Source organism: Zea mays, chromosome 5 (genome assembly GCF_902167145.1).
Source record: "Zea mays cultivar B73 chromosome 5, Zm-B73-REFERENCE-NAM-5.0, whole genome shotgun sequence".
Classification (NCBI taxonomy): Eukaryota; Viridiplantae; Streptophyta; class Magnoliopsida; order Poales; family Poaceae; genus Zea; species Zea mays.
In genome coordinates this window covers 145967513-145983040 of record NC_050100.1, presented here as the reverse complement: position 1 = coordinate 145983040, position 15528 = coordinate 145967513, and positions in this window count along the sequence as shown.

Genomic DNA, 15528 nt, shown 5'->3' with positions numbered 1-15528 from the left:
CCATTCATACTTAGTGAGACTTTCAATTGGTTTAACTCCAAGTAACCTATGCACTGTCATCTCAAATTGCAAACTAATTACATTTCTGCACTTTATATTTGCTTTGGTTTGTGTTGGCATCAATCACCAAAAAGGGGGAGATTGAAAGGGAAAATTGGTTAACCATTTCCTATAATTAATTTTGGTGGTTGATGATCAACACAAACACATGGACTAACTAGTTTGTCTAGAATTCATCTATTACAGGTGCATAAGGTTCAACACAAACCAAGAAAAGAACCAAGTTAGGGACACAATTTTATTGGAGCAAATCCTTGAGTGTGCTGAAAATTGGCGCACCGGACAGTGTCCGGTGCACCAAGAACGTACAAATGTCAACCAGCCACTCTCACGAATTTGGAGACACGCTCCGCTATAATTCACCGGGCTGTCCGGTGAGTCAGCGGAGCAACGACTCTCTAGGACCAACGGTTGACTCCGACATGATGAACAGTGTCGCGACAGAGTCAGAGCACAGAAGTTAGAGGGCACCAGACTATCTGGTGTGGCACCGGACTGTCCGGTGCAGCTAGAAGACAAAAGCTCCAATGGTCGACCAGCTCAGAACCCTAACGATTAGGTGACGTGGCGGCGCACTGGACAAGGAACAGTGCCTGTCCGGTGGTGCATCGGACTGTCCGGTGCGCCCATCGCCAGCAGCCTTCTCAACGGCTATGGAAGTGGTTGGGGCTATAAATACCCCCCAACCACCTCATTCATAACCATCCAAGCATTCCAAACATCTCATTCAATACAAGAGCAAAAGACTCCACTCCAAGACACATCAACTCAATTCCATTAGGGACTTGAGAGAGGGTGTTTTGTGTTCTTTGTTGCTCTTGTTGCTTGGCTTGGCCTTTTTCTTTTCCCATTCTTATTCTCAAGTGCTTTGTAAGCGAAGCAAGAGACACCAAGTGTGTGGTGGTCCTTGTGGGGTCTTAGTGACCCGTGAGATTAAGGAAGAAGGCTCACTCGGTCTAAGTGACCATTTGAGAGAGGGAAAGGGTTGAAATAGACCCGGTCTTAGTGACCTCCTCAACGGGAACTAGGTTCTTTGGAACCGAACCTTGGTAAAACAAATCAATGTGTTCACTCACCTTGATTCTTGTTTGATTTGTTTTCCCTCTCATCGGACTTGAATTTAATTCTAACGCTAACCCCCGAACTTAGAGTTCGTTTAAAGTTATAAATTTTAGGTTTCGCCTATTCACCCCCCCATCTAGGCGACTTTCACTCGCGCCCGAGCCCTTTTCTGCAGCCCACGCCCACTCACTCGCTCCACTCACCCAGTTGCGCCCTCAGCTGAACTCCCTCGCTCTCTCTCTCTCGCTCTGTTCACATGCCCATGGAACTCCATCGAAGGTCCGCGACCGTTCCGTGGTGTCACACCAAGTTTTGGAAGGGAAATCGAATGCGAACTATGTATGTGTCAGGATCAGAAACTCACGTACACAGCGATTACATAATTGGACATCATCACACAATGCTCGAAATAAATAGCTGAAAGGTACTTTATTACATCAAGATGTCCAAGACATCCACAGAGTCTATTACATAACCATTGCCTTTAACATAACTATCAAAGTGCGGAAATACGAAACATAGAAGCTAAGCCTACACAGGCAGCTGACTGGGGGTTTGCCACTAAGAAAGAACTAGAACTCGCCATAGACCCGAAACTCCTCGAAGTCCTCCCTGTTGCCAGCATCACCTCCTAAGCACTGGGTACAATGGGGATAACCTGGGGTGGGGGTGGTGTGTAAAGCAAGGGTGAGTACACATCAACGTACTCAGCAAATGTCCCGTTTGGCTAAAGTGGACTAGCTGTATGTGGGGTTGAAGTTAAGCAGTTGCTTTTAGTTGGTCAAGTGTTTATTATTATTAGTAGAGCCAAGTTTTAGTAATAACCCCAGTTATTACCCAGAAGTACCCCCTCAAAAGAGGAAAATACCAGAGATCAGATTTTATAACATCATTATCAACCATCATCATAAAAATATCCAAAGTTCTTCTAATCAAAGAGGATCCCAAGGCTGCTCTTAACCGTGAGCTCGGATAATATACCAGTTTTTAACACTTTGCAGAGGTTGCACACTTTACCCACAAGTCGTGATCCCTTTATGCCTCGGGTCGATCAAACCCTCAAACACTACCAAGGTGAGTGGGCAAGGTTTCACTATGTAGCCTTTACAAAGATTCCCCTGGTGCATAGCTACTCGTTAGCTAGGTTTCGCCAGTCGTACAAACGCAGTACACCTCCCCAAGGTGGGTGACTAACAAAACCAAATCGAATTAACCTCTGCACCCCAACCTTGGCAGAGCGAGCACTACGCCCCGGGCCCCATTCATGGCCCTCCGGCAAAGCCAACTACACCCCCAGGTTCATCTAATTAATCAGCTAGGGGCGTCCTATTCCACCCTCATGGTTGCACTGTTATCCCGGGTGGTCACTCCACGAACAGGTCCTTACAGAGAGGTACTCAAGAAAAAAGCCTGAGTCCCCTAGAGTATCATAAGTTCATCAACATAATCAGGATAACAGTATCATATCATAAATGTTCACATCATGTTCATTGATTAGAGTTAAGGCAATAGCAAAATGCTAACCATGATAACCCCAAAAGGTAAACAAGGATAAGTAAATACAGACCAGTCAATCCTTAGGTTTCATAAAGTAATGCGGGACAGTGAATCATAAAGTATGTAGGACATATATAATAGGTCAGAGGACACTTGCCTTCACCAGGTTGTTGCTCAAAGAGGTCTCCAACAACACACTCAGGAACCTCGAATTGCTCGTTGTCTAAATAAAGCGAGCATGCATTCAATACATTTGGAAAGTACAAATGTACATCACACTAAACATGTACAAACATTGGAACACATCTTAAATAGACACCATACTACATAAGGGATAATGAATTCAATGTATAACATGAACTATAACATAAATTTAGTTCCTTTGGAAATAGATTATTATTTCCCTAAGTGTTACCTACAAGTACATAATCATAGTTCAACTTATTTTATGACCTAAAAATTAGAACAGAGATGAACTCATGTAATACACATTATTAATCTCACAAGCTAAAACATGTTTAAATCCCTAAGGTTTTCCTTTTATTTATTTTATTAAATAAATAAATCTACATCTACCTTAGTTCATACTTAATCATAAAAATTAGAAGGTGTAGACAGTAAATGAAACCATTTTATTTAGACATAGAATTGTTCTATGAACATTTTGCAATTTGAATCACTAAATTTAGAGTTCATATGCAAAAGTTATGAAATAAACAAGTTTGGGAATTCAAAATATGGAACTAGGTCTAATTCTATGAGCATTTAAAAGTCCAGGGTTAAATTTGCAAAAGTACAGGGGTCTGCGCGCGAAAACCAGGGACGGAGGGTTAATTCCCAACAACCCGAGGGTCTCTTTAATAAAACTACCGCGTGAAGGGGTATCGGGTAACTCTAACCGCCAGATCTAAAACCAACGGCTAAGATTAGATCTGCGACCGAGGGCACACGCGCGCGAGCGGGTGAGCACTGGCAAGCGAGCTAGGGGCGTCAGTGGCAGAGGGGGAGGGCGCACTGACCGAGCGGGCCCAGCGCCAGGGGGCTTGGGCACTGACAGGCGGGCCAGGACGTCAGGCGCGCGTGCGCGAAGCGGTATCTCGCGATCTGAGCCGTGCGATGAAGATCAGACGGAGGGGATCAGATCGGGGAGGGGCGAACGGCTGCGGGCGGTGCTGCTGCTCTCCGCGGCGGTCTGGTCGCCGGAGTTGGGGCAGGCGTAAGCTAGGGTGGCTCAGGTGTCGCCGGAGTTAGGCAGAGAGGGAGAGAACGCCACGACGAACTCAATGGCAGGGAAGAGGCCACGAATCCGATGGTAGAGAGGGGAGAACGGTGGGGAGAAGGTCTCGGGCGGGCCGGAGTAACTCCGGTGAGGAATTCCGGCCGCCAGAGAGGGCAATCGGCCGTGATAGGGCTTGGGCTAGTTCCAGTGGAGGTGGGGGCACAACCTGGGCCAAAGCCCGGGCACTGGACGAGGTCGGGATGGCCAGACACCGTGCGGGCGCGGCGAGCAGGCGCGGCCGCACGCCGACGAGGCCAAATTGGCTAAAAGCATACGCGCATAAGGTAAAACAAGCAAGGGGCGGGAGTCTCACCTCGGGGTGGAGCTCGGGGAGGCCTGGCGCGGTCTCCGGCGAGCTGGATGGTCGGGAACATGGGCGCGGGTCTCCGGCGGCTGCTGGCGGCATGGGCAGAGCGCGAGAGAGGGCAGAGCTGCGTGAAATGAGACGGGGGAGAGCGCGGGGCATTGGCGGGGCTCTAAGAAGGGAGCTGGGCGCGTGGGCGAGCGTCATGGCCGAGAAATCCGGCGACGTGCGTGAGTGCGCACTCGCCGGTCCACGACGAGGGTGGGGTGGATCTGACAGGACAGGCCCACAGCGCAGAGAGAGAAAAGGGGACGTGCGGGGCAACGGCTCAGCAACTTGTGAACCGGGCCCGCGAGACAGAGAGAGAGGAGGGGCGTGCGGGTGAAGAAACCGACGCCGACAGGTTGGCCCCACTAGGTAGTGAGCGAGAGAGAGGGAGAGCGCGCGAGAGAGAGGGCTGCCGCTGATAGGCGGGGTTCGCCTGTCAGGCAGCACGGGCGCGCGGGCGCGCGGCCTGGCTGGGCCGAGTTGGGCCGGCTGGGCTGCAATTCCTTTTTTCTTTTTCTCTGAATTTTCTAATTCCTTTTCTATTTCTTTTCTATAGGGTTTTCAATTCCAAATTCAAATTAGGTTTCAAATTCAAATAAATTCAAACATGTGCAACACTTCAAAGAATATTTTAAGCTTAGCATGATGCAATATGTCATGACTCATAAATGTTTTGGCAAAAACAAATAATTAAATCCCCCTAACTTTAAGCTATTTCTACTTAAAAGGGAAAAAGGGAGAGAGAATCTAGAGAGAGATACAACCTAGAGTGAGAGAGAGAGAAGAGTAACACATGAATTTGGGTGATAATTAGAAAGAAATTTTATACCCCCAAATTCTGGGTGTTACAGACCTATCCCCCTTAAAAGAATCTCGCCCTCGAGATTGAGGGCTGGCTAGAAAAGAGCTCAGGGTACTTGGCTTTCAAATCATCTTCTCTTTCCCAGGTTGCTTCTTCTTCTGAGTGGTGACCCCATTTGACTTTGCACATCTTGATGGTACTTCTCCGAGTGACCCGATCTGCTGTCTCCCGAATTTGAGTTGGCTTCTCAATATAAGTCAGATCTTCTTGAACTTCAAGATCCTCTGCTGGCAACTGCTCTTCTGGCACTCTTAAGCATTTCTTCAACTGAGACACATGGAACACATCGTGCACAGCGGACAGATTCTCCGATAAGCTGAGTTGGTAAGCCACTTCTCCACGTCTTGCTTGAATCTGATACGGGCCAATATATCGAGGTGCTAGCTTGCCTTTGACTCCAAACTATTTGGTTCCTCTGATGGGTGACACCTTCAAGTAGACATAGTCTCCCACTTCAAAACAGAGCTCCCTTCTTCTGGTGTCAGCATAGCTTCCTTGTCTGGACTATGTTGCCTTTAAATTCTCTCGGGCCATTTTGATGTTCTCTTCGGCTTCAAGCAAAATATCTGGACTGAACACCTATCTTTCACCAAGTTGATCCCAATGTAATGGAGTTCTGCAATTCCTTCCATAAAGCGCTTCATACGGTGACATGTTCAGGCTGGCTTGGTAGTTGTTGTTGTAAGAGAATTCCGCATATGGTAATCTCTTGTCCCAACCTATCTTATCTTGCAAAGCACAAGCCCTCAACATATCCTCTAGAATCTGATTGGTTCTCTCTATTTGACCATCTGTCTGTGGGTGATAAGCTGAACTGAACTTCAAGTGTGTGCCCAAAGCTTCATGTAACTGCTGCCAGAAATGAGAGGTGAACTGGGTGCCTCTATCTGATACTATCTTCTTCGGAACACCATGCAAGCACACAATTCGAGCCATGTATAGTTCGGTTAACACTGCACTATTGTAGGTGGTCTTGACTGGTATGAAATGGGCCACCTTTGTCAAACGGTCCACTACTACCCAGATGGAGTCATAACCAGTACGAGTGCGGGGCAAACCGACTATAAAGTCCATTCCGATCTCATCCCATTTCCACTGAGGAATCTGCAACGGTTGCAACAAACCTGCAAGTCTCTGATGTTCTGCTTTAATCCTCTGACAACTGTCACATACAGCCACATACTCTGCTATCTCCCTTTTCATACCGTACCACCAGAATCTTTTCTTTAGGTCTTGGTACATCTTCTCACTACCAGGGTGTATAGAGTATGCTATCTCATGGGCTTCCTTGAGAATCAATTCCCAGATCGATTTGATATCGGGAACACACAATTTGTCCTTGAACCACACCACTCCTTCTGCATCTTCACGGAAATCCTTGCCTTTCCCATCTATGATCAGCTGCCGGATCTCGTTGATCTTCTCATCATTCTTCTGACCTTTTCTGATGTCTTGCTCTAGAGTGGGCTCCAACTCAATCGTCACTCCTTGAGTGTTGTTCAGAAATCCGAGGCTCAATCTGTCGAACTCCTTCGCTAGCTCATACGACATCGGGTGAGCGGCCAACATATTGACTTGACTCTTTCTACTCAGAGCATCTGCAACCACATTTGCTTTGCCTGGGTAATAATGAATATCCAGCTCATAGTCTTTGATCAACTCTAGCCATCTTCGCTATCTCATGTTTAATTCTGATAGAGTGAATATATATTTGAGACTCTTGTGGTCTGTGTAGATATCACACTTCTGCCCATAAAGATAATGCCTCCAGGTCATCAACGCATGAACCACAGCTGCTAATTCCAGATCATGAGTAGGATAATTCTTCTCATGAATCTTCAACTGTCGGGACGAGTATGCCACTACTCTCCCTTCCTGCATCAACACACATCTCAGTTCGGTGTACGAAGCATCGCAATATACTGAGAATGGCTTGTGAACATCTAGCAGAATCAGTACTGGTGTCGTCGTCAACTTCTCTTTCAATGTCTCAAAGGACTTCTGGCATGCTGGGTTCCACTTGAACTCAACCTTCTTTTCCAACAATGCTGTCATTGGCCTAGCAATCTTGGAGAAACATACAATGAAACACTGATAATAACCGTCCATTCCGATGAAACTCTTGATTCCTCGGACATCTTTTTGTGTTTTCCAGTCCAAGATAGCTGTTACCTTTTTCGGATCTACAACCAATCCCTCTCGGTTTATAATGTGACCCAAGAACAGGACTTCACTGATCTAGAACTCGCACTTGCTAAGCTTGGCATACAGCTGACAATCTCGTAGCCTCTGAAGTACCTTACTCAAATGCTCCTCATGCTCTTGCTCATTCTGGGAATATATGAGAATGTCATCAATAAACACCACTACGAACTTGTCAAGGTAGTCCATGAACACACTGTTCATCAAGTACATGAAGTAAGCTGGCGCATTTGTCAAGCCGAATGACATAACCGTGAACTCATATAATCCATACTTGGTGATGAATGTTGTCTTCGGCATATCTGAAGGTCGGATTCTAAGCTGATGGTAGTCTGACCTCAGATCTATCTTCGAGAACACGCTGGCTCCTCTCAACTGATCGAATAAATCTTCAATTCTAGGCAGGGGGTACTTGTTCTTGATAGTAACCTCATTCAAGGATCTGTAGTCAATGCACATCCTCTTTGTTCCATACTTCTTCTCCACAAATAACATTGGGGCTGCCCAAGGTGAGGTACTCGGTCTAATGTAGCCTTTTTCTAACAACTCATCAATTTGCTTCTTGAGTTCCACCAACTCTGGGCCGGACACTCGATAGGCTCTCATGGAAGAAAATTCAACCTTCCTTTCAGGTGGCATACCTGGTAGCTCTTCGGGAAACACATCTGGGAATTCTGATACTACATTGATAGCCTCTGATGGTTTAATCTCTTCAATATGGGCGGTGACTTGGTGACAACTCCATTTCCTTGGTCTTGACAAGACCAACTCCACTAACACTTCTTCTCCTGATAAGGACACTAACTTCCGTTCTCTTGTCACATCTAAGACTGGCTTGATACTTGGTTAGCCAATTCATCCCTAGGATGACATCTATAGTTGTATCCTGGTTACCCATAACTATTAAATCAGCAGGGAACTCTATCCCCTTTATTTGAACCTTTGCACTAGGGCAAAATCTATCAGTTTCGGTCCTTCCACCAATTGAACTAACTCTCATAGGTGGATACATTGGTGCTACTGGTATATTATGTGTTTCTACCCATGATACAGTCACAAAAGAATGCGTTGCTCCAGTATCAAATAAGACATTTGTAGAATGGTACTCGACTGAAAACGTACCTAATGCCACTCCTAGAGTCTCCTAGACCGTGTCGGCCTCCAAGTGGTTCACCTTTCCATACTGGGCACGAGGTTGCCCACGGCTGTTGCCTCCTTGTTGCATTGCATTCTGTCTGACTCGGCATTGGGAGCTGGCTATTGCTGAGCTGCTTTCTTTGGGCAATGATTCGCCCAATGGCCTTGTTCCCCACAGTGGAAACACGCACGACTTCCTCCTTGCACTGGCGCTGCTTAGTTGTTTTGGTTGGTTGCTAGGGCAGGAAGACGAGCTGCCTGGTTGCTCTGACGCTGGTATTGATTTCCTCCTTGCTGGTTGTTCTGACGGTACTGCTGCTGCTGCTGAGGAAACTGCCTCTGGTACTGCTGCTGCTGCTGATTCTGACGCTGATGCTAGTGCTGGTGACCTTGCTTGAATGGTTGAGATGGGTTGCCTGAGTAGCGAGGACGACTGCTACTCCCAACCTGAGATCCACCAATCTTGCGTTTCCTGTCCTTCATCTCCCGACGCTTCCTTTCTGTCATAATTGCTCTGTCGATCAAATGTTGGAAGGTAGGGAATGTATGGTTCATTAGCTGATAATGAAGGGGATCAACTAATCCTCTCAAGAAGCGATACTGCCTCTTGGCATCCGTGTTGACATCTTCTGGGGCATAACGAGACAGCTGCAGAAACTTATCCCTGTACTCGCTGACGGATAGGGGACCTTGCTTCAGGGCATGAAATTCCTCCTTCCTCACTATCATCAGTCCCTCGGGCACATGCTAGCGACAGAAGTTGTCCCTGAATTCTTCCCAAGTGATGGCTTCAGGGTTGGCATGGGTGGCGAGGTAAGACTCCCACCAAGACTGGGCTACTCCCCTCAGCTGTCAGGGGTCGTACAACACCTTCTCACGATCGTTGCACTGGGCAGTGTGCAACTCACGCTCCATGGTATGCAGCCAATCTTCGGCGTCCATGGGATCAGCAGAGTGGGCAAAGACTGGGGGATGGCCCCTCATGAATTCTGCCTGCTTATCTCTAGGCACTTGTGGCATCTGGACTTGCACTGGAGGCTAAGGCGGTGGTGGCTGCTGTTGCACCTGCTGCATAGCTGCTAAGGTATGACCAATTGCCTGGACTGCTTGGGTCTGCATCAAAAACATTTGCTCAATGGTCATCGGTTGTGGCAGTGGCAAATGCTGCTGCAGGGCTGCCTCCTCTTGGGGTGTCTGCTGTTCAGGCTGAGCACGCCTCGCACCTCTGCGCCTATTCTCAGACATCTATAGAAATCACACACATATATCAAATCTGACTATGGAGTCTTTCAGCATAAGAAAAGATATACAAAAATCTTCATAGCACTGAACAAATGACCATCTTCACTGACAGCTTCTCAGATAAAGAGGAAAGTGGAGACACATGGATTACCCAACTAAATAACTAACTTTATTAATAACTACACCAAGTTGTAGGGGATACCCACACCTTGGTGACAATCATTACAAAGATCCAACTTCATTACATGCCCATCATAACAAGCATCCAACATACGATTAAGCAAACTAACTCGAACCAAGACTAACTAGACTAAGACACTAAAGTAAGCATTATTACAGACTCTGACTCCATCGATCTATGGATCTAAATCTATGCGGGTCCTGCAGTCTGGGGTACCATAGTCGAAGCGACCATGGGGCGGTGAACGGTAAGGATGCTAAATCCTGACAGGGGCGGGAGAACCACCATCCAGATAGTGGCGTGTTGCGCACTCAGCACGCAATTCCGCAACCTCTGCCTGAACCTTGCCCAACTCGTCAAGGGCGTGGTCCAACTCTGTGTTGAGCACGGCGGCCAAGTTGACCATGTTGTTCAGCCTGGGATTGCCCTCACCAACTGGCGAGGCAATCACACCTCCAGCACTGCCGGTCGAACGGCGAGGGTAGTATTTCAGGTCGAGGCCATCAGCTACCTCGCTGAACAACGAGCAACACTGAGAAAGTGTCCGTCGTGCTGCATCATGCATGGCTGCCTCAGCATTATCCCTCTTAGTAATATAATAGTGCTCTGAGAAGGCCTCTGCACCCCGGAGATCATCGTCCGGATGGCGCACTAAGCAAGTAGCCTCCCACTGGTCCAGGTATAGCCGATGCTGGTAGACTACACAACGGTACTCGATAGACCATATGTGTCGGTCAAAGGCCCGACGCAACAGGGTATCGAGAGTGTCGTGGAAGTGACACCCGCGAGCGGCATCATGAGTGATGGGTTTAGCGATCCATCCCTCTGGCTCCGGCTCCTCGGAGAGCTCCGTGCTGTGGCTCGAACTGCCACTGGCGTCGTCGTCATCTCCATCTCCGTCAGGGTCTCCTCCAACAGCCGGGATGCCCTGTGGTTGTGCAGGGGGCATCTCTGGCTGAGGTGTAGGGGAAGGCGGCCTCTCAGACTCCACCTCCCGCTGAGGCGAGGGGGAAGAGTCCTGCTGCTCCTGCTCCTGCTCCTGGCGTTGGCGCTCCTGCTCCTCGTGCAGGCGACGATGCAGTCTCTCCAGGTGACTGGACTGACCTGGCACCGTGCGACGCAGTGGACGCTCCACCAGTCGAGAAGGCAAAAAGGGGATCATAGACTTACGTGCAGTGCACCTGATACAGGCCATCTACAAAAGACATCATAAGCACAAGAGTAAGAGTAGAACTATGAGACCAAAAAGTAAACCAAAAGAAAAGTGAGACCAAACTTTTTGAGATAAGTAGATAACATAGAGTTGGTCAAGATGATCTACTTTTTTGAAAGAACTCTAAGGTCAAGGTAAGAGTAGGGGTCTATAATCCTTAGATCGTCCATTCTAGTCTAGGTTAGCGGTCCTACAGTCAACAAGGCTTTGATACCACTTATGTCACACCCGGTTTTGGAAGGTAAACCGAATGCGAACCATGTACGTGCCAGGATCAGAAACTCACGTACACAGAGATTACATAATTGGACATAATCACACAATAATCGAAATAAATAGCGGAAAGGTACTTTATTACATCAAGATGTCCAAGACATCCACAAAGTCTATTACATAACCATTGTCTTTAACATAACTATCAAAGTGCAGAAATACGAAACGTAGAAGCTAAGCCTACACAGGCAGCTGACTAGGCGCTTGCCACTAAGAAAGAACTAGAACTCGTCGTAGTCCCGAAACTCCTTGAAGTCCTCCATGTTGCCAGCATCACCTCCTGAGCACTGGGTACAATGGGGACAACCTGGGGTGGGGGTGGTGTGTAAAGCAAGGGTGAGTACACATCAACGTACTCAGCAAATGTCCCGTTTGGCTAAAGTGGACTAGCTGTATGTGGGGTTGAAGTTAAGCAGTTGCTTTTAGTTCGTCAAGTGTTTATTATTATTAGTAGAGCCAAGTTTTAGTAATAAACCCAGTTATTACCCAGAAGTACCCCCCTCAAAAGAGGAAAATACCAGAGATCAGATTTTATAACATCATTATCAACCATCATCATAAAAGTATCCAAAGTTCTTCTAATCAAAGAGGATCCCAAGGCTGCTCTTAACCGTGAGCTCGGCTGATATACCAGTTTTTAACACTCTACAGAGGTTGCACACTTTACCCACAAGTCGTGATCCCTTTATGCCTCGGGTCGATCAAACCCTCAAACACTACCAAGGTGAGTCGGCAAGGTTTCACTATGTAGCCTTTACAAAGATTCCCCTGGAGCATAGCTGCTCGTTAGGTTTCGCCAGTCATACAAACGCAGTACACCTCCCCAAGGTGGGTGACTAACAAAACCAAATCGAATGAACCTCTACACCCCAACCTTGGCAGAGCGAGCACTATGCCCCGGCCCCCATTCACGGCCCACCGGCAAAGCCAACTACACCCCCAGGTTCATCTAATTAATCATCTAGGGGAGTCTCATTCCACCCTCATGGTTGCACTGTTATCCCGGGTGGTCACTCCACGAACAGGTCCTTACGGAGAGGTACTCAGGAAAAAGGCCTGAGTCCCCTAGAGTATCATAAGTTCATCAACATAATCAGAATAACAGTATTGTATCATAAATGTTCACATCATGTTCATTTATTATAGTTAAGGCAATAGCAAAATGCTAACCATGATAACCCCAAAAGGTAAAACAAGGATAAGTAAATACAGACTAGCCAATCCTTATGTTTCATAAAGTAATGCGGGACAGTGAATCATAAAGTATGTAGGACATATATAATAGGTCAGAGGACACTTGCCTTCACCATGTTGTTGCTCAGGGAGGTCTCCAACAACACGCTCAGGAACCTCGGATTGCTCGTTGTCTAAATAAAGCGAGCATGCATTCAATACATTTCGAAAGTACAAATGAACATCACACCAAACATGTACAAACATTGGAACACATCTTAAAAAGACACCATACTACATAAGGGATAATGAATTCAAATTATAACATGAACTATAACATAAATTCACTTCCTTTGGAAATAGATTATTATTTCCCTAAGTGTTACCTACAAGTACATAATCATAGTTCAACTTATTTTATTGTGACCTAAAAATTAGAACAGAGATGAACTCATGTAATACACATTATTAATCTCACAAGATAAAACATGTTTAAATCCCTAAGGTTTTCCTTTTTTATTTTATTAAATAAATAAATCTACATCTACCTTAGTTCATACTTAATCATAAAAATTAGAAGGTGCAGAAAGTAAATGAAACCATTTTATTTAGACAGAGAATAATTCTATGAACATTTTGCAATTTGAATCACTAAATTTGGAGTTCGTATGCAAAAGTTATGAAATAAACAAGTTTGGGAATTCAAAATATGAAATTAGGTCTAATTTCTGTGAATATTTAAAAGTCCAGGGTTAAATCAGCAAAAGTATAGGGGCCTGCGCGCGAAAATCAGGGACAGCAGGTTAATTCCCAACAACCCGAGGGTCTCTTTAATAAAACTACCGCACGAAGGGGAATCGGGTAACTCTAACCGTCAGATCTAAAACCAACATCTGAGATTAGATCTGCGGCCAAGGGCGCGCGCGCGAGCGGGCGAGCACTGACAAGCGGGCCACGGGCGTCAGCGACAGAGGGGGAGGGCGCACTGACCGAGCGGGCCCAGTGCCAGGGGGCTTAGGCGCTGACAGGCGGGCCAGGACGTCAGGCGCGCGTGCGCGAAGCGGTATCTCGCGATCTGAGCCGTGCGATGAAGATCGGATGGAGGGGATCAGACCGGGGAGGGGCGAACGGCTGCGGGCGGCGCTGCTCCTCTCCGCGGCGGTGAGGTCGTCGTAGTTGGGGCAGGCGTGAGCTAAGGTGGCTCCGGTGTCGCCAGAGTTAGGCAGAGAGGGAGAGAACGCCACAGCGAACTCAATGGCGGGGAAGAGGCCACGAATCCGAGGGCAGAGAGGGGAGAACAGCGAGGAGAAGGTCTCGGGCGGGTCGGAGTAACTCCGGTGAGGAAGTCCGACCGCCAGAGAGGGCAATCGGGCGTGATAGGGCTTGGGCTAGTTCTACTGGAGGTGGGGGAACACCCTGGGCCAAAGCCTGGGCATTGGACGAGGTCGGGATGGCCGGACACCGTGCGGGCGCGGCGAGCAGGCGCGGCCGCACGCCGGCGAGGCCAAATTGGCTAAAAGCAGACGTGAATAAGGTAAAACAAGCACGGGGGCGGGAGTCTCACCTCGGGGCGGAGCTCGGGGAGGCCTAGCGCGGTCTCCGGCGAGCTGGATGGTCGGAAACGCGGGTGCAGGTCTCCGGTGGCTGCTGGCGGTGTGGGCAGAGCGCGAGAGAGGGCGGAGCTGCGTGAAATGAGATGGGGGCGAGCGTGGGGCACTGGCGGGGCTCTAAGAAGGGAGCTGGGCGCTTGGGCGGGCGTTGTGGCCGAGAAATCCGGCGACGTGCGCGAGTGCGCACTGGCTGGTCCACGGCGAGGGCGGGGGGGGGGGGGATCTGACAGGACAGGCCCTCGGCGCAGAGAGAGAGAGAAAAGGGGACGCACGGGGCAACGACTCAGCAACTAGCGAACTGGGCCCGCGAGACAGGTTGGTCCCACTGGGCAGTGAGCGAGAGAGAGGAGGGGCACACGGGTGAAGAAACTGGTGCCGACAGGTTGGTCCCACTGGACAGTGAGCGAGAGAGAGGGCTGCCGCTGACAGGCGGGGTTCGCCTGTCAGGCGGCACGGGCGCGCAGGCGCGCGGCCTAGCTGGGCCGAGTTGGGCCGGCTGGGCTGTATTTCCTTTTTTCTTTTTCTCTGGATTTTCTAATTCCTTTTCTATTTCTTTTCTATAGGGTTTCCAATTCCAAATTCAAATTAGGTTTCAAATTCAAATAAATTCAAACATGTGCAACACTTCAAAGAATATTTTAAGCTCAGCATGATGCAACATGTCATGACTCATAAATGTTTTGGCAAAAATAAATAATTAAATCCCCCTAACTTTAAGCTATTTCTACTTAAAAGGGAAAAAGGGAGAGAGAATCTAGAGAGAGATAAAACCTAGAGTGAGAGAGAGAAGAGTAACATATGAGTTTGGGTGATAATTAGAAAGAAATTTTATACCCCCAAATTCAGGGTGTTACACGTGGCCGTCGTCGAGCGTTTGCCGCGTCCGTTGCCCCAGTGAGCTCCGCCCCTTCGCCAGCAACGCGGGACATCTTCTGGTTTGCCCCCAGTCTCTCTATTTTGCCCGGTCAGCGCTCACCGTCATTTTCCCCATGCAGCCGAAGCCCACCGTCGTCGACCCGACACATCCCTGCGTCCCCGTTGTTGCTCCGGTGTTTAACCTTGTGATACTAATAATATGTAAAGTATGAATCTACCACTGGTGTAATTTTGTGTCTTATTAAATTAACTGGTATCTAATTATGTAGTCCATGGAGATAGACAACGCTTAGAGAATAACAAACTACTAAATGTGTTAGTTCACCCTATAACCTAAACTCCCTTTTGAGTTTATACTATTTCTTTTGAGATGTGTTCAATTGTTTGTACATGATTGGTGTGTTGTTCATTTGTTATTATCCAAATGTATTGAATGCATGATCGCTTTATTTAGACGACGAGCAGCTCGTGGTTCCTGAGTGTGTCACCGAAGATCTTCCTGAGCAACA